The sequence below is a fragment of the Hyperolius riggenbachi genome, chromosome 4 (assembly GCF_040937935.1).
Source record: "Hyperolius riggenbachi isolate aHypRig1 chromosome 4, aHypRig1.pri, whole genome shotgun sequence".
In the NCBI taxonomy this organism is placed as follows: domain Eukaryota; kingdom Metazoa; phylum Chordata; class Amphibia; order Anura; family Hyperoliidae; genus Hyperolius; species Hyperolius riggenbachi.
In genome coordinates, this window is record NC_090649.1 from 205,675,660 (window position 1) to 205,695,748 (window position 20,089).

At 46.0% G+C, this 20,089-nt stretch overlaps 1 protein-coding gene and 1 long non-coding RNA gene across 2 annotated transcripts in view; one reads left to right on the forward strand and one right to left on the reverse strand.

Moving 5' to 3' along the window:
- Positions 1 to 20,089, forward strand: part of PDE6D (phosphodiesterase 6D) — a 65,607-nt gene that overhangs the window by 10,056 nt on the left and 35,462 nt on the right. The window lies entirely within an intron of this gene.
- The window catches only part of LOC137571719 (uncharacterized), a 230,080-nt gene continuing 211,377 nt past the window's right edge, over positions 1,387 to 20,089 (reverse strand). Inside the window, exon 3 of the long non-coding RNA XR_011031414.1 lies at positions 1,387 to 1,707. This is a non-coding gene — a long non-coding RNA (uncharacterized lncRNA). The remainder of the gene's footprint in view (positions 1,708 to 20,089) is intronic.

Genomic DNA, 20,089 nt, shown 5'->3' on the forward strand with positions numbered 1-20,089 from the left:
CAGACATCAATAGTGATTGAATCACACACCTGAAACAAGCATGTGGCTCACCAAGTCAGAGCACCTGATCTGCATGCTTGATCAGTCTCTGTGGCTAAAAGTATTAGGGCTCGTTTCCACTATCGCGAATCTGCATGCGTCCAACGCATGCAGATTCGCACATGTAATGCAAGTGGATGGGCCTGTTTCCACTGTAGCGTTGTTGAGGTGCGTTTTTTTTCAGCGGTCAAAAAACGCACAAAAGAGCCAACGAATTCGCCTGCGAGTGGAATGCATGCGAATCGCCGCTAATGTATTTAATAGTAAAAACGCATGCGTTTGTTACATGCGTTTTTACCCGCGATTTCGCACCTTTTTCGATTTTATTTTGCCCTGGCAGTGTCATGGTTAATTTCGCATGGCACCCTGCCATGCGAAATCGCACGCGAAATCGCGGGTAAAAACGCATGCGGAAACGCATCCGCATGCGTTTTTACAAGCGTCGGAATGCCGGCGAAATCGCGTCGCAACAGTGGAAACGAGCCCTTAGAGGCTGATCCTCTGGACAGCCAGGCAATGTTCTCTGTTTAACCACTTGCCGACCGCCCACTACCTATGGGCGGCGGCAAGGTGGCTCCCCCATGACCGCGTAACCCCGATCGGCGGCACCTGGGGGACTTATTAGCCGGGGATTAGGCACCGCCCACCCGCGACGTCAACCCGCCGGCCAATTAGCAGCGCCAGCGGGTTGTAAACGCCCGATCTCGCCGTTGCAAAACATATAATACACTTTGTTAAGCTAACAGTGTATTATACTGGCTGCCTCCTCCCCTGGTAGTTCCAGTGATCGAGCACACACACACTGATCCTGCCCCCCTGATCGCCCACAGCACCCCTCAGACCCCCCATGATCACCCCCTCAGACCACTATTTGCACCTAATCACCCATCAGTCAACCCCTGTCACTATCTATCAAAGCTATATTTTAGATTGGGGCCTTAACTGCCCCCTGGGGGGTCCTGATCACCCCCCCCCCCCCCTGTGTACTGTATACATCTATTCTCCTCTGTAATAACCCACTGATTACCTGTCAATCACCCCCTGTCACCACCTGTCACTGCCACCCATCAGATCAGACCCTAATCTGCCCCTTGCGGGCACCAGATCACCCGCAGACCAGCCCTCAGATCACCTCCTAAGTGCATTGTTTACATCTGTTCTAATCACCCACTGATCACCCATCAATCGCCACCTGTCACTGCTACCCATCAGATCAGACCCTAATCTGCCCCTTGTGGGCACCCAATCACCCACCCACACCCTCAGATCGCCCTCAGTCCCCCCCCCTGATCACCTCCCCAGTGCATTGATTGCATCTATTCTTCCCTCTAATTACCCACTGATCACTCCAAATCCAAAAAAGCTTTATTGGCAGGACCAAATACATTTAGCATTGCCAAAGCAAAACGAAAACATTAACATGGGGAGGGGGGATTGTGGGAATAAGGGAAGGATATAGGGGGTTGGGGTATATAGTCCATAGGTGTGTGGAGGGTGTAAGGGACAGTATAGGGGACTGGGAAATACAGTCCATAGGGGGTATTGGGGGTGTACAGTCCATGTGGTATCATGTTCCTCTCAGTTGATGGCAGGCTGTGACATATCGGGCAGCTATTTGCATGGCTGTTTCCTCCTCCCCCAGTAGGATGTAGCGTTTCCTCTCCTCATCTGTGGAGGTAAAATCATGGATTTGGTCAGAGAGTCTCTCTGGAAGTGGACAGTCCTCACAGGTGCATATTTTGCTGCAGTGTAGCAGGAAGTGAGCCTCATCCTCCAAGACCCCCTGTTCACATTGTCTGCACAGTCTCTCCTCCCGGGGCTTCCATGTCTGTCTGAGGCGCCCTGTCTCTATCTCCAGGCTGTGGCCACTCAGACGGTGCAGACTCAGGGTCTGTCTGTCTTTGTGGTGGAGTAGCCTCTCCAGATATGGAGCCATTGTGTACTCCCTCTGTAGTGATTGGTAGACAGTGAGTTTCTGGGAGTTCTTTATGTCACTATACCCATCAGATCAGACCCTCATTTGCCCCTTGCGGGCACCCAATCACCCGCCCACACCCTCAGATCGCCCTCAGATCCCCCCCAATCACCTCCCCAGTGCATTGATTGCATCTATTCCCCCCTCTAATCACACCCTTAGACACCCATCAATCACCTCCTGTCACCCCCTAGCACTCTTACCCATCAGATCAGGCCCTAATCTGCCCCCCTGCGGGCTTCTGATCACCCAGCCAACCCCTCACCCGCCCCACCGTAGAGACAGAATTTTTTTTTTCTGATCACTGCAAAAAAACACTACAATAACTGTGGTGCTGTAAAGCTCAGTTTTGATTTATTTTTTTTTTTTTAATCAAAACTCAGTGACCACAGGTTTCTACTTCACAAGTACTCCCTTTTGCTAGGTAGGTGCTCTTTTTCCTGGGTAGTCTCAGAGGAAAACCCTTTACCTTTAGCAGTCCACCATGGCAAAAAAAGGCGTATTCCGCTGAAGAGGCAGCTGAGATTCTAGCCCAGTGGCGTGAGTGCGATTGGGAAGCCTCATCCAACAAATCATCCGGGTCAGAATACAAACCAGTGAACAGCAGTGGCTCTCTGACCGATAGCAATGACGAGGTTAAGGGTCCCGGCTAGAGCCAGGCATACCCCATGTCACTGTACGGCAGGATCAGACTCAAGGGCACCAGAGTGGTGCTAGCGCTGATCCAAGTTTTCTTGGTGAGGCATGCAACAGCAGTGTAGCATCTCCTGGACCTAGCACCAGTACTACCGTAGACCCTGGTGAAGTGGCGAGATCTAAAATAAAAACATTGTTTCACTTATCTGGGGTTTTTCCAAGCCCCCAGCAGCTGTCTTGTCCCGCGCCGCTCCTCAACGAGTCTCCGTTCCCCCGCCGCCGCTCGGTCCCGTAGCTCGACTTGTAAGTCGATGCCAGCACAGCTCTGGCCAAGCGTATCCTTTCTTCGCATTCCCCTCTGCAATAGCGGGGAACGCGAAGAAAGGATACGCGTGGCCAGAGCCGCGCAGGCGCAGCGGCCCAGCGGCGAAACTGAAAGTAGCTGGCGGTGGGCAAACGGAGACTCGTTGAGGAGTGGCGCGGGACAGGACAGCTGCTGGGGGCTTGGGGAAGCCCCAGGTAAGTGATACTATATTTTTATTTTAGATCTACAGTTCCACTTTAACATGGGTCTAGTCAAAAAGAATGTATTGCGATCTTATTGGTCTACGCACCCAATACATCACATGCCCATGTTCTCTGCTGCCATGTCCAGGTCACGATTTGAGAACATCCTGCGCTTCCTGCACTTCCGTGCCAATACAACCTGTCATCTAAGAGGCCACCCTGTTTATGACCGGTTCCACAAAATTCGTCCCCTCATAGACCACCTGTTATCAAAATTTGCAAATGTTTATACCCCTGAACAGTCATTTTGAGGCATTTGGTTACATAGTTACATAGTTACATAGTTATTTTGGTTGAAAAAAGACATACGTCCATCGAGTTCAACCAGTATGGTTGACAGGCTACTCCTCCTAAAATGCCAGGGCAGTATAGGAACCCCACAAATGACCCCATTTTAGAAAGAAGACACCCCAAGGTATTCCATTAGGTGTATGATGAGTTCATAGAAGATTTTATTTTTTGTCACAAGTTAGTGGAAAATGACACTTTGTGGATAAAAAAAACAATAAAAATCAATTTCCGCTAACTTGTGACAAAAAATAAAATCTTCTATGAACTAACCATACTCCTAACGGAATACCTTGGGGTGTCGTCTTTCTAAAATGGGGTCACTTTTGGGGTTCCTATACTGCCCTGGCAATTTAGAGGCCCTAAACCGCGAGGAGTAGTCTGGAAATCAAATGCCTCAAAATGACCTGTGAAATCCTAAAGGCAATCATTGGACTTTGGGCACCTTAGCGCACCTAGGCTGCAAAAAAGTGTCACACATGTAGTATCGCCGTACTTAGGAGTAGTAGTATAATGTGTTTTGGGGTGTATTTTTACACATACCCTGTAAATGGACAATTGTGTGTGAATTTTTTTTTTAATTTTTTTTTAAACACACAATTGTCCATTTACAGAGATATTTCTCCCACCCAGCATGGGTATGTGTAAAAATACACCCCAAAACACATTATACTACTTCTCCTGAGTACAGCGACACTTTTTTGCAGCCTAGGGGCGCTAAGGGGCCCAAAGTCCTATGAGCACCTTTAGGTTTTACAGGGGTGATTACAATTTAGCACCCTCCAAAATGCCAGGACAGTAAATACACCCCACAAATGACCCCATTTTGGAAAGTAGACACCCCAAAGTATTCAGAGAGGGGCATGGTGAGTCCGTGGCAGACTTCATTTTTTTTTTTGTCACAAGTTTGCAGAAATGGAAACTTTTTTTTTTTTAATTTTTTTTTGTCACAAAGTGTCATTTTCCGCTAACTTGTGACAAAAAATAAAATCTCACCATGCCTCGTAGTGACTACTTTGGGATGTCTTCTTTCCAAAATGGGGTCATTTGGGGGGTATTTATACTCTCCTGGAATTCTTACACCTCAAGAAACATGACAGGTGCTCAGAAAAGTCAGAAATGCTTCAAACTGGGGAAATTCACTTTTTGCACCATAGTTTGTAAACGCTATAACTTTTACCCAAACAAAAACAAAAAAAAAGTGTCTATTGATCAAAGACATGTAGCACAATAAATTTTAGACAAAATGTAGATAGAAATTTTACTTTATTTGAAAAATGTCAGCACAGACAGTTAAAAAAAATCCTTTTTTTTGACAAAATTAATGTCTTTTTTGATGAATATAATAAAAACTAAAAATCACGGCAGCAATCAAATAGCACCAAAAGAAAGCTGTATTAGGGACAAGAAAAGGAAGTAAAATTCATTTAGGTGGTAGGTTGTATGACCGAGCAATAAACCGTTAAAGCTGCAGTGGTCTGAATGGAAAAAGTGTCTGGTCCTTAAAGAGAGTCTGAAGCGAGAATAGATCTCGCTTCAGACCTCATAGCTAGCAGGGGCTTGCGTGCCCCTGCTAAAACGCCGCTATAGCGCGGCTTAACGGGGGTCCCTGTCCCCCCAAACCCCCTCCGTGCAGCGGGGGAGCGCTTCCTGGTTGGGGCAGGGCTAACCGCCGCAGCCCTGCCCCATGCGCGTCTGTCAGACGCGTATCTCCGCCTCTCCCCCGCCCCTCTCAGTCTTCCTTCACTGAGAGGGGCGGGGGAGAGGCGGCGATGCGCGTCTGATAGACGCGCTGGGAGGCAGGGCTGCAGCCGTTAGCCCTGCCTCCAGGAAGAGTTTTCCCTACGACCATTTTACGACCAACTTTTGCGGGGGGTGGGTTGGGGGTGGGTCTCGCTTCAGTGTCTCTTTAAGGGGTTTTAAGGGTGCAGTCCTTAAGTGGTTAAGGACCCTTGTATACTAGTGTGCTGCGGTAACGGTGTGATTCGGAACACACCGCAGCTGAAAAGTCACACCGCGTGGTATACCCGCAGTGTGACTGAAAGAATTTTTTTTTTTTTTTTTTTTTTTTTTACACGCGACTTCCAGTGCACTTCTGGGAGTTGCAGGGTAACACACTGTGTCTGGGGCGCTTGCGTTGCATGGCTAACAGTGTAGCATATCTCATAGACTTTAATGGCCAATAGTTAATTTCCCCCATAGAAGGTTGGGAACGTGTGCCTGGTGTACTGAAATTTGAAATAATGCGCCTACGTAGAACCCACCAGATGATGTGAGCGCGATCACAAGCAGTGCGTTCGCATAGGCGCAATAGAAGCCGAACTGGTGAGGTCGGCACCTGCAACGGAGGGGATCCCGAGACACCGGAGATGCGGCGAGGGAGCCCCGGGTAAGTAGAACTTTTTTTTTTTCCCTAAGAGCTTCCCCTTAACTAACATTCCTTTAGCACCTGTCTCCCCTGGGGTGTTGCTTCCATTTGCGAATCGCGCAGCCGGATTGCTATAGCTATGGCATGCACGGTTTTGGGTGTATGCTGGGGAAAACTGCAGCATGCATGCAAGTCGAATGGCAGCCTATTGGTTTACTAGGCTGCGTTTCCCCTGCAGTAGTGGAAATGGCCCCCTTTTACTTTTCATTACCGTAACTAAAAAGCCTTGTTCAGGCTTGTTTATCTGTGATTTCTTTTTCATATTTGTATTTTTTTTCTCAATTTTATGATAAACATCTGACTGTGACGAGTTCAAGTACTCCCTGAGCCCGACAAGACAAGAGAACCTCAGGGGCACATTAACCACTTATTCAGAACTAGGGTTGCAACGGTATGAAATTCCACGGTATGATAACCGTAAAAAAAAAATACCACAGTATACGGTATTAAACAATTATTTGGACCTGGGGGCCCCCCTTACATTGAATAATGTGCCCCCCCACCCCAGTAGTAGGTGGCCACAGGATAGGTAGACAGGGATAGGTGTAGCCAGAATTAGGTTGCCGCAGCATAGGTAGCCAGTGATAGGTGTAGCCAGGAGTGGTGTCCGCAGTATAAAGAGCCAGGGATAGGTGTAGCCAGGATAGGTGCCTGCAGCATAGGTAGCCAGGGATAGGTGTAGCCAGGAGTGGTGCCCGCAGTATAGAGAGCCAGGGATAGGTGTAGCCAGGATAGGTGGCTGCAACATAGGTAGCCAGGGATAGGTGTAGCCAGGATTGGTGCCCGCAGTATAGTTAGCCAGGATAGGTGCCTGCAGCATAGGTAGCCAGTGATAGATGTAGCCAGGAGTGGTGCCCGCAGTATAGAGAGCCAGGGATAGGTGTAGCCAGGATAGGTGCCTGCAGCATAGGTAGCCAGGGATAGGTGTAGCCAGGATTGGTGCCCGCAATATAGAGAGCCAGGGATGGGTGTAGCCAGGATAGGTGCCTGCAGCATAGGTAGCCAGAGATAGGTGTAGCCAGGAGTGGTACCCGCAGTATAGAGAACCAGGGATAGGTGTAGCCAGGATAGGTACCTGCAGCATAGGTAGCCAGGGATAGGTGTAGACAGGATTGGTGCCCGCAATATAGAGAGTGAGTTATAGGTGTAGCCAGGAGTGGTGCCCGCAGTATAGAGAGTCAGGGATAAGTGTAACCAGGATAGGTGCCAGCAGCATAGGTAGCCAGTGATAGGTGTAGCCATGAGTGGTGCCCGCAGTATAGAGAATCAGGGATAGGTGTAGCCAGGATAGGTGCCTGCAGCATAGGTAGCCAGGGATATGTGTAGCCAGGAGTGGTGCCCGCAGCATAGAGAGCCAGGGATAGGTGTAGCCAGGATAGGTGCCTGCAGCATAGGTAGCCAGGGATAGGTGTAGCCAGGATTGGTGCCTGCAGCATAGAGAGTCAGGGATAGGTGTAGCCAGGATTGGTGCCTGTAGTCTATAGAGCCAGGGATAGGTGTAGCCAGGATAGGTGCCTGCAGCATAGGTAGCCAGGGATAGGTGTAGACAGGATTGGTGTCGCCGTATAGAGAGCCGGGGGGGGGGAGGGGGACGCAGCAGCAGGGGGTACAAAACAAATACTCACTTGCTGGCAGCAGGGCCGTCCTGCATGCTGTACTGGCTTCATTCTACTTCCTGTTCTTGCATCATCTCCTTGTAATAGCACCCAGGGGGCGCTGTTTCAGGGAAATAGGACGAAGCTAGTACAGCGTGCAGTATGACCCGGCTGCCGGCAAGTGAGTATTTGCTTATCCTCGCCGCTGTTCGTTCGCCCGCTGCTACGTCGCCTCACCCCCAAAACCCGGTAACACGAGATTGTGCATGGTATGATTACCATGCACAATTAAACCGTGGTATATAGTCAAACCGGTATACCGCGGCAACCCTATTCAGAACCTAAGTACTAAACCACAGCTTTATTTTATCCAACGTTGACTGTTGATGAGTGCGATATGCACCTGGTTGTTTACTGCCCTGTGCTCCTGAGAGTTGTGGTCTCTTGGCATATGTCCATGACTCTGTACTTTTGTCACATTGCTTGTAATGATGATGCAACTGTTTTCCCTTTTAAGTTGTGTGCTGAATTCTAGTCTTTCTACCTTGGCTCCTGTATAGTTACTTTTCCTGTAGCTTGATCATTATACAGGTTTTTCTTTGTAATCCTAAATCCAGTCATAGCAATTAACTAGACATTTATGTCAATGACCATTTTAGAGATTCTGCTCAATAATAATGCTTATAGAATTGCCAAGAACTAAGAACACAATCAAGGTTTATATTGTAATGTAGTAATTCCTTTGAGAACCTTTCACACGTGACTTTTTGCGGTTTCTTTGGCTCACCGGATACTTTCTGATGACATCTGTACATCTGTTTTTACCCTGGGTAATCATGTGACTGGAATATATAACAGATGTTTGTGTGACTCAATTGTTTGCCATAATTTCCCAGATTGTCTCTGTTGTAAATGCTGAAAAGTTACACAGGTAGATAATTTGTGAATATGGGTATTCTGTTAATTATTAAGGCATATTGGGATCCCAATCCCCCCCCCCCCCCCCCCCAATACTTCCTACATCATCCTAACACTGTACCTGTCCCAAAACCTCCTTTATAACGGGGGGGGGGGTGGTTTGTCTTTAACCTGTCACAAAACCTCCCGCACTTCATACCCAGAAGACCCTGTGCCGAATCAACAATGCCATGCCCCAGTTGTGATAGTCAAGGGAGTTGAGTATAGGGTAGGTTAGTGTCTCCAAAGGCGAGATACGCCTCCTCTGTGCCTTTAATTGGCAGCAAGTGGATGTGTACAGTAGGTGTGCACTTTACCAGCAGTGACAGCTGGAGGCTAGTGCCTGCGATTTTTATAATCGCCCTAAAAGCGCTTGTGCAGTTATTCCCTATGAGAGAGTTCACATCTGAGCGGTTAGTTTCCGATCCGCTCAGCAAAGCGCCGGTACAATTTTCGGAGCGTTTTTGCTCAATGGAAGGTATAGGGAAAGTGCAAAGCACTTGAAAAGGTGCTTTGTATAGCGATTTCCTGAGCGCTTTCATGAATACATACATTGTATTTATTCATTACCGGGTGCAAGAGTTCACTTCCTGACTGCCGTCAGGAAGTGAAGAAACGAAGCGCTCAGAAAAACGCTTTTCTAAGCACAGGGAAAAGCAGAGGAAAAAACTCTTCATAAATCGCTCAGTACTTGTGACAGCGCTGGCGATTTTATGATGTGAACAAAGCCTAAGAACTACTTTACTCGACTACTTTACATAAGAGTTTACGCAAGTAAAGTTTCGCACATCGCTCGTAAAGTTTCGCGCGCAGCACTTCGCATGCAAAATTAGCCACTTCGCGTGATAAGGAGACTTAGCACGCAAAGTCACGGCTTATCACGCGAACGGAGTGTAGTGCGCAGCACCGTACACGCTAAAATAGCACACGAACAGCAACAGCTTTGCCCGTGCAAACTACTTAGCACCCTAATTTGCACGTACAAAGCCTTAACACGTGCTAACTGAGTTAGCACTGGTTAGTGAATCAAGCCCTCTGTATTTTTTAAACTATAAAACAAGGAGAGCTAATGACCCTTTGATCGTCCCTGTAGTAAAATCTTATCTAAATATGTCTCTGACTGTCTCTTTGACGTATAAGGGCTCCAGAAAACATCACTGTAGCCGACTAAAGTTGGGTCGGAGAGCTCAGAGAAGCACTTTTGCATAGATAACTGAAGTTTCTTAACTCTTTCTGTACTGTAAAACAATATTAGAATCATTTCTTTTGCTACATATTGTAGTATATATATCCCATATGGAAACAAAATGTCTAGGAATAAAAAAAGGCCTCTATGAATGAATAGAAAGGTTAGGGATAAAATGAAGAGGAAAAATAATGCCTATAAGGTCCTAAAACAGGAGGGGACCGAGGCTGCACTAAGCAATTATAAGGAGTGCAATAAAAATTGTAAAAAAGAAATTAGGCTGGCAAAGATCGAAGCTGAAAATCAAATCGCTAGGTATGTCAAATCTAACCCAAAAAAGTTTTACAAATACATCAACTCTAAAAAAAGAAAGGTTGACTGTATAGGACTCCTAAAGGATGAGGGTGGGAACTCAATGGTGGATGACCAAGGTAAAGCAGAGTTATTAAATGCTTTCTTTGCTTCTGTCTTCACAAAGGAAACAGCACTGTTGCAAATTACAGAGGCAGAAGAGTCTCAATCTTCTAACTGTAATATTAAATACTGAACGCAGGAAGAAGTGAAGGCAAGACTAAATAAATTAAAAATAGACAACACCTGTCCCGGATGGCATGCATCCTCGGGTCCTAAGGGAATTAAGTTCAGTTATAGATAAACCCCTTTATCTTATCTTTTGTGACTCTCTTTCAACTGGCAGAGTCCCAGTGGATTGGCGTACAGCCCACGTTTTCCCATTATTTAAGAAGGGCAAAAAATCTGATCCAGGAAATTATAGACCTGTAAGCTTAACATCAGTTGTATGCAAACTATTTGAGGGGTTACAAAGAGATACTATACATGACTTCATAGTAGAAAATAATCTTATTTCTCAGCATCAACATGGATTTACTAAAGACAGGTCCTGTTTGACTAACATGCTCAGCTTTTATGAGGTAGTGAATGCTAATATGGATATTGTGAATGCTGTAGATGTGATATACTTGGACTTTGCAAAGGCCTTCGACACTGTTCCCCCACAAAAGTCTGGTGCAAAAGTTGAGGATGCAAGGACTGGGGAAGAGTCTGTGTTCATGGATAGGGAACTGGCTAATGGACAAAAAACAGAGAGTTGTGGTCAATGGATCGTACTCAAAATGGGAGACTGTTAGCAGTGGGGTCCCACAGGGGTCTGTACTGGGTCCAGTGCTCTTCGATTTATTTATTAATGACCTAGTAGATGCAGTAGTGAGCAATGTTGCTATTTTTGCACATGATACAAAATTGTGCAGAATCATCAACTCTCAGGAAGATAGTGTCATATTGCAACAGGATCTGGATAGGATGGCTATATGGGCACATACATGGCAGATGAAATTCAATGTTGAAAAATGTCAAGTCATGCATTTTGGTCGTACCAATGGTCTAGCACCATACAAAATAAATGGGATACAGTTGGGGACATCAAACTTGGAAAAGGATTTAGGAGTACTCATGGACAACAAGTTAAATCGTATTCAATGCCAAGCCGCTGCAGCTAAAGCTAATGAAATGTTGGGATGCATTAAAAAGGGAAATAAAAACTTGGGATGCTAGCATAATATTGCCCCTGTTTAACTCTCTAGTAAGGCCACATCTGGAATATGGAATTCAGTTCTGGGCACCACATTATAGGAAAGATATTGCAGTTTTAGAGCAGGTGCTGAGACGAGCAACAAAATTGATACGTGGGATGGAAGGTCTCGCTTACCAAGAAAGGTTAGATAAACTGGGTTTATTTAGTCTAGAGAAAAGACGCCTTAGAGGAGATCTAATTAACATGTATAAATACATCAGAGGGCAATATAATAGCTTGGCAGATGAGCTTTTTGTCCCTAGGCCTTCTCAAAGGACATGATCTGCGCATGGAGGAAAAACGTTTTAGCCATTTATTTAGGAAAGGGTTCTTTACAGTAAGAGTGATTAAGATGTGGAATGCATTGCCACAGGAAGTCGTTATGGCAAACTCTATACCTGCATTTAAAGGGGGCTTAGATGCTTTCCTTGCGTTGAAAGACATCCATGGCTACAATTACTAGGTAATGCCTAATGATGTTGATCCAGGGATTTTATCTGATTGCCATCCGGAGTCAGGAAAGGAATTTTTCCCTTTAGGGGCTAATTGGACCATGCCTTGTAAGGGTTTTTTCGCCTTCCTCTGGATCAACAGGGATATGTGAGGGAGCAGGCTGGTGTTGTACTTTATACTGGTTGAACTCGATGGACGTATGTCTTTTTTTTTCAACCAAAATAACTATCTAACTATGTAACTAGTGTTCTATTTCTTAGTTGTACTACGGATACAATTCAGTATTTCATACGTTTATTTTTGCTTCAGTGTCCCTTTAAAATACAGAATATTTTACTTGTTTTGCCAAATGTTCTAATCTTTGGGAATTTACATTTATTGAGGTATTTACTGCAAAATTCGGTAATTTACCTTACCTTGGCAGAAACAGCTGATCTGCAAGCTTGTTCAGAGTCTATGGCCAAATTTTAGGGCTAGGTCACAGTGCATCAGTTGCATTGCAGAATAATTCTGCATGTCAACTCTCTGCCCATACTATCTATCTATCTATCTATCTATCTATCTATCTATCTATCTATCTATCGTACATCACACACATTTTCATGTGTATGGTTTTTCAATGCACCGCTATTACTACAGCATTAGAGGCAGAACTGCCAGGCAACTGGTATCATTTAAAAGTAAATAAATGTGGTAGCCTCCATATTCATCTCACTTTGTTTCCTTTAATGTACTCTAAACTCCTTATAGCAGTTTATACAATACTGTAACATCAAAATGGGCTTAACGACGATGACGCTTCAGCTTGTTTGTTCTTCTCATTGCTGGTCAAACACTTTGGCACCCACTTTGCTGAATGCTTGCAAGTCTAGGATCGTGATAACAATCCCAATACGCTCTTGTTAGATGTCCAGTATCTTTTTTTTTTTTTTTCTTTTTCTGGGCAAGGGGGTTGATATTCGCCGGGCCTTAGTAACCAGCTCACAGACAGCATTGCAGGTTGCCAGGTTAGTCAGAGTATGCTCACTGCAGGGCTCATGAGGTGCCTGGTTCTGCTACTGACCACATATGCTATTGCTCCGTTGTTATTGCCTGATGAAGCAGTATCAAACCTGCGAAACGCGTTGCATTGTCCCCCGGAGTATGTAAATAAACTTGTTGTATTTGACAAACACATTGGCAATTTTTGTGTCTGCTCGGAGGAGGTAAGTCCACCGCTGCCTCCTCATGTTTTAAACTTTTTAGATTTTTTTTTTTATCCTTTTGGCGTCTCTGTATCCATACTACGCTATACAAATTTAAAAGCCATTTTTCCTTTGAATTTTTTAAAATAAATTTTCTCAAAAACTACAAGTCCAATTTGAAATTTTTTTTTTTTTTACTTGTTCCCATGGAACACAGAATCCATGTCTTTCGTATCTGCAGGTCGTTCGCAAGGTGGGCGTTCATAAGTCGGGGACTACCTGTTAGGGCTGCACGATTTTAGGTAAAAATTTAAATTGCGTTTTCTCTCTCAAAAATTGCGATTTCGATTTTTTTCACGATTTTTTTCAAATCAAGCTTTGGCACTAAATTCACTATGCCCCCAGTATAGTTTAGCCAGATACTGCGGGCGGACAATTGCTTTAAGAGAAACTCCGACTCTTGAACTTTATCCCAATCAGTAGCTGGTACCCAATCACAAATGGATCATCAGGGGGCTCTACATGGCTGATATTGTGGTGAAACCCCTCCCACAAGAACAAGAAAAGAACGTACTCTTTGCAGTTTCCTGTCTGTGAACCTTGCTGCATTGTGGGAAATAGCTGTTACCAACTGTCAAAAACCATGCAGCAGCTACTGTCAGCAGTGTTCACTGGTGTTCCTTTTTAAGAGCCGGGCAGCGGGGGCGGTTCATGTGAGGGCAGCGGGGGGGCGGTTCATGTGAACACGATATAGTTATTGTCACTATCTGCAGTTTTCAGAGTGCCCGCCCTCTGCACGCACGCTTGTCTGGCTGCACCGCTGTGCACCGATTGGCCAGAGCCGCCAGAAGCAGTGAATATGCATTATGGTTAATGAGCGGGGAGGGCGGGTCCACTCGAGAGAGCGGCACACACAGCTTTACCAATCGCTGGATAGCGATGGAATGACGGCAGCGGTAGGCGGAGCTGTACAGAGCGTACAGCTCCGCCTACCGCTGCCGTCATTCCATCGCTATCCAGTGATTGGTAAAGCTGTGTGCCGCTCGCTCGAGTGGACCCGCCCCCCCGCTCATTAACCACAATACATATTCACTGCTTCTGGCGGCTCTGGCCAATCGGCACACAGCGGAAGGCGGGCCAGACAAGCGTGCAGGCAGCGGGCGGGCACTCAGTAAAAACCGAGGATACTGACGATCACCAGATCGACTTGGCACGAACCGCGGTTTCGGTTTTGAACCGAAAAACCGTGCAGCCCTACTACCTGTATATCATAATTGGTCACACATTGTATATTTATACAGACGCAGTTACTGGGACCTGTGGACTGACTTTGCTATATCCAGAGATTTATTGTAATGAGATTCTACAGTGTATATTTGTGTACACAGGAATCTTTATATATGTTACGGCCAAAACCAGAAATCGACCAATTCTAGAATTGGCCGGCCGTTTCTAGAACTGGCCGATTTGACGTCGGCCAAAGTCCAAAATGCTGGGAATTTCTGACATTGGCCGGCCAGTTCTAGAAACGGCCAAAGTCCAAAACGCAGAAATCCCAGAACATCCTGGGTCCTGTCCAGCACCATGAATGGCACTCGGAACGTCCTCTCTGCTCCGAAATACACACAACAGCATAATAATCTTTTTAAAGAAAAGTATTTCTTAGTTACAGCTGATGCAAATCCTGCAATAAATCTGCAGTGTGTCTACATCCGGCTTTCTTGGGAGCAGACATACTGTTAACATCCTGTGCTTTTAAATTAGCTGCTCTGCTGTGGCAGTCAGGTGACAGGGGGAGAGATCAAATTACAGTGGTGATTAGTCACAGATGAGGGGGGGATGCATGGCTGGGGGTGCTTTGCTGGGGGCTTTGCATTGCTAGGGGTGCTTTGCTGGGCGCTTTGCATGCTGGGGGGTCTTTGCTGGGGGGCTGTGCATGGCTGTGGGTGCTTTGGTGTGCACTTTGCATGGTCTGGGGGGGGGGGTGGCTTTGCATGGCTGGGGGGTCTTAGCTGTGCACTTTGCATGGTGGTGGTGGGAGGGGGGGGGGCGGCTTTGCATGGCTGGAGGGTCTTTGCAGGGTGCTTTGCATGGCTGGGGGTGCTTTGCTGTGCACATGGCATGGTCTTGGGGCGGCTTTGCTGGGTGCTTTGCTGTGCACTTTGCATGGTGGGTGGGCAGGCAGCTTTGCATGGCTGGGCGGGTCTTTGCTGGGTGTTTTGCATAGTGGGGGCGGCGGCTTTGCATGGCTGGGGGTGGGCTTTGCTGGGCTGAGGGGGGCTTTCCTGGAGGCTGCCAGTGCCAGCACTAGTACTCAGACCTCCGATCAGGGCGACCAGAGAGGTGGAGAAAGGCAGAGCAGCGTGCGCGCGCTACCCGTCCGGACCCATACACTTCAATGCGGAAGTGTTCAATGTCACTTCTGCATTGAAGTGTATGCGTCCTGCGGGTCGCGTGAGCTGCTCTGTCTCTCTCTGCTTCCCCGGTCTGGTCGCCCTGATCTGAGATCTAGAACGGCAGCGGGGCTTCCTGGCTGGCGGTGGGGAGGGGAGAGGAGAGCAGCTGGCGGGGGAGCGGTGCAGGAAACTTCGGGACTTGGCCCGCCAAGGCAAGTCACAACGCGTTCTGGCCGGCCAAAGTCCAAAATTCACAGGCATTTTGTATATTGGCCGGATCAGCCGGCCACTTCGCTTTGTGACCAGCCAGACCCCGAAGTGGCCAGACTTCGGGTTCTGGCCGTAACATATATAATAAATAACATCTCTGCTGTAAGAATAAAGCCTGATGTGTAGTTGTCACTAGTAAAGATGGTCAATGAGATGCAAATAATTCTGCGTTGATGCAGGTTTATGCAAATTTTGTATGCAAATGTATTCACTCCCTTTGCTCATGAAATCAATTAATTTGATATGTTGTTAAATATAGGGTTATACAGTGGTACTGTACTCTACATATGGACTCCCCGTAAATCCACTGAGAATGTTTTGCACATTGAACGCAGAGGCACCCTTAAACCTGGTTCAGATTGTGCATGAAGAATGTGTAATAGAGGATGAATCCCCTCATTCTCCTGCAGAGTACCTGCACATCATTCTTACATGTACCCACAGTTAGAAAATGAATTTGGTTGCAGCGCTATTTCTAAACAATAATAATTGCTGCAAAGAGAATACCGTGGCAGCTCCCAGTCACAGTCAATTCAAACACACTAAAACCTAAAATAACTCCTGCACTAAAATAGTGAATGAACTTAAATTTTAAATAAAATGTAAAATATATTATGCATATACAACAACTCTGGGTACGATTCAACCACGCATCTCACATAAACGCACCAATCATAAAACTCCTTGAATGCGCAGTCATATGTTCGTATGCGGATCCTCCGTGCACAGAAAAATGAATAAAACTGATTAAAACTTATGCATTTGCTTAATGTAAGAACCGTAGCAAAAGACGGGGTTTGTGAGTTCATATGAGCTCTAGAGCTTAAAAATAGATCAAAAAGAGTATCCAATTTACTCACAGACCACCATCCACTTATCTTCTTATGCAAGGGTTTTGCATTTGGTTCAAACCACTGTGGTATTAGATCCTGTTTGTTAATAACAATGCTGCGCTGTCCATCTGTAGTAAAGGATTAGAAGGAGTCTGCTCTACCCAATCTCTTGACCCGGCCATGGTTACACTTGATTGGGGAGAGGTTAATCTGTATGGAGCAATCCTGCACTGGCAGCAAGACCCAGAAGTCTCGTAGTGACGTCACTGTGTTGCAGCCAATATCGCCAACATTTCAGGAGGTACACGCTTCATGCCCCGATGAAGGGAGGCATGTACTTTCTGAAACGTTGGCGAGATTGGCTGCAACATAGTGACGTCACTACGAGTCTCGCTGGAGAAAAAAAAAAAGTAAAAAAAAAAAAATAGCTTATTTTATTAAAAAAAATTAAATTAAATTAATTGAAAAAAAGAAACCCAAAACATTGCAGCAGCAATCAGATCCCACCAACAGAAATCTCTGTTGGGTGGGCAGAAAAGGAGGCAAAATTCATTTGGGTGGTAAGTTGGATGGTAAGTTTAACGGTTAGTTAAAGCTGCGTAGTGCCGAATTGTAAAAAATCGCCTGGTTACTAGGGGGGTATAAGCCTGTGGTCCTTAACTGGTTAATATAGCTTTAAAATTCCTAAACTTTGGCATTGATGAAGTGCCTTTTATGTTACATACTTTCAATCAACAAGATTGTTATATGCAAATTAGAGGAGTTGGAGGAATCAGAAACTGAGGAGTCTGAGTTGGATGACTTTTGTCCCGACTCCACAGCCGGTGTGCCAATGGCAGCTTGCATAATTTGCTCCAAAGGTGCAATTATTCTTTAATATAGGGGGTTCTTATTATTATTGTTATTATTATTTTGTTTAAAGTTTTATAGAAAGCCATAATTGCTTAAAATGATTTTTTTTCCTGAATTATACCGGCGCAGTAGTACCTCAGCACTGGCTATGTAGTAAACAGTGTTGACCACAGCATGGTTTAGAATCTTTGCCATGTAGACTTTGGAGTATCCTCTAATGGCTGGCTTTTGCCTGTGGAATTGAAAGGATGTTAAATCTTCCCATGAAATGATCATGAATAGAACATGTGTTGTCCAGTCCTGCTTTGCTTTCAAGACTTTGTATCTGCTGACTTTAATTCTGAGTTATTGGCACAGTGTTAGACATGAACCTGCGTCATGCGGAGACCAAGGGAATTGGGATTACAGTTCTAAGTAACTGTATGTCTCAGGCTTCTACTTTATTGCTCCCTCTGCACCATATCTGGAAGAATAAGACAAATTGTAGACTAGATACTGCCAACATGGCACAAAAGTGGAAGAATGCCACTTGTGTAACTATCCAAGTGTTTTAGTTCTCGAAGCAATGACTCATTTTTCATGTTCTGGTGGAATTTATGATATGTGATTATTTTTTGGCTAGATCTCTATAAAGCAACCCTATAACTTGGGAAATAAAAAATTAAATACCTAGCCAAGTAGAGGGAAGCCTCTGGATAGTCCCGAGGCTTCTTGATCCATTTCAGAGTTCACCATGGCTACGAAGGGTCCCTCTGAACTTAACCAACAAGCGCTTGCCTGATATGTTTTCGTGGTTGTACTCCCCTTCGTGTATGAGTGTGGGGCCATACTGCTCATGCGTGAGTATGGCAGCACATGCACAGTGGCACAAAGATGCTCTTCCACAGGTGGTTTTGTTGCCAGCAGGGCGGCTGCAAACAAGAAGAGGGTCCTGACCAGTGGCGGTGGGGTCAAGGGGGACCTAGGAATTCTCTAGACTATTCAGAGTAGGGGTGTCGAACTCCAGTCCTCAAGGGTCAAGTTCCTCACACATTTTTGGCACAGCTGAAATTTAATTGATGGTACTGAATCAGAGTGTGTAGTTCAACAAGTAGAACACATTTCTCCATTTCTCTGTCCATCTTAAACACTGGCATAGATCTGGTCAGTGGACATCCTGATCCACAGACTTAGGCCCCGTTCAGATCATCAAACGCGGATGGCCGTGCGTTCGGAACACAACGTGTACAAACGCACGCCATCTGCGTTTGTATGCGTTGCGTGGCTGATGGGTCAGCCGCGCGTTTTGTTAAAAAATGTGTGCAGCATGCGTTCCCGGACCACAGTGGTCTGGAACGCATGCAGTGTGAACATCAGACAGTGCAGTCTATGAACTTTTTTATGTCGTGCGTGTCTGCCTCCTGCACACCTTGCCGAAATCCAGACTGCAACGCGTGCAGTGTGAAGGTAAGTACATTTTTTTTTTTTTTTAAATATCGCAAGCATGTTCCAATGTGCTATTGAAATGCCCTCCAAGTGTGCAATGGTATCCTGCTGGACTGGGACCACATGACTTGCCTAGGCAGAACATGTCAACATTTTAAGATACCAAAACCACAGCAACATGGAGAAACGGGGGAGGGGGGGGGGGGGAAGCAGGCATATACTGTGAGTTGTCCTGATGCCCACCGCTTCCCCTGTTCTCCTCTCTGCCCCCGCAGCCTACCTAAATGCCCCTCCGGCAGCCTCCGGCAGGGCCCTTTCCCACTAGCAATCGCAATCACAAGTGCCAGCGATTGCGATTCTTCATTAATTGTGTTATGCGATTGCGATTATTAATTTGCATAGCACTATCCCTCCTAAAATTGCTCCAGAAAGCGACTGCAATTTGCAAATCGAATCACTATAGTGGAAAACACTTCTCATGATTTCTATGATAAAGTAGCAACACTAGCGATTTAAAAATCACTAGCGATTTGCGATTCAGCTGTGCAGTGGAAAAGGGCTCTTACTGTGCAGGCCCTGGCTGGGCTGCACATGTCCTACAGCGCGGGGCCGCAGCCTAGAGCGTACTGCGCATGAGCATTACGTCACAATTACATCATGCGCAGTGAGCTCTAGGCTGCGGCCCCGCGCTGTAGGATATGCGCAGCCCAGCCACGGCCTGCGCAGTAATGCCTAACTCCACCGACCCGGAAGAGGCTGCTAGAGGGGCATGTAGGTAGGATACGGGGGCAGAGAGGAAAGCGAGGAGAGTGGTGGGCATCAGGACAACTATGCCTGCTCCCCCGTTTCTCCATGTTGATTTGGCTATAGTATCCTTTCATTTTTTTTACACCTACGGTAGTTTTTGGGGAGTTTCCGATTAGTTTGATTTATATTAATTAGTTCTGGTCCACTTTAAGAAAGATTGCCATGTTCAGCATTTGCAGAGAGCAAGATGGCAGCCCTCATAACACAGAGCCTATGCATTCTGATCAGTTAGGTTGGTTGGGAATGCAAATTAGTAAAATAATATTGTCTAGGTATGTAATACATGGCAGAGGCTAGATCAGGCATGGGCAAACTCGGCCCTCCAGCTGTTACGGAACTACAAGTCCCACAATGCATTGCAGGAGTCTGACAGCCACAGTCATGACTCATAAAGGCAAATGCATTGTGGGACTTGTAGTTCTGTAACAGCTGGAGGGCCGAGTTTGCCCATGCCTGGGCTAGATTAACTAAAAAGAACACTGACTATAAAACCTGCAAAAAACCCCCACAAAACTTTAAACGTGTTAATGGCCATACTTTTAAGTGATTACATAGAATGACTGCTAAATAAACATTTTATAGTCCTAGTCATATGCTGAAGACCAAG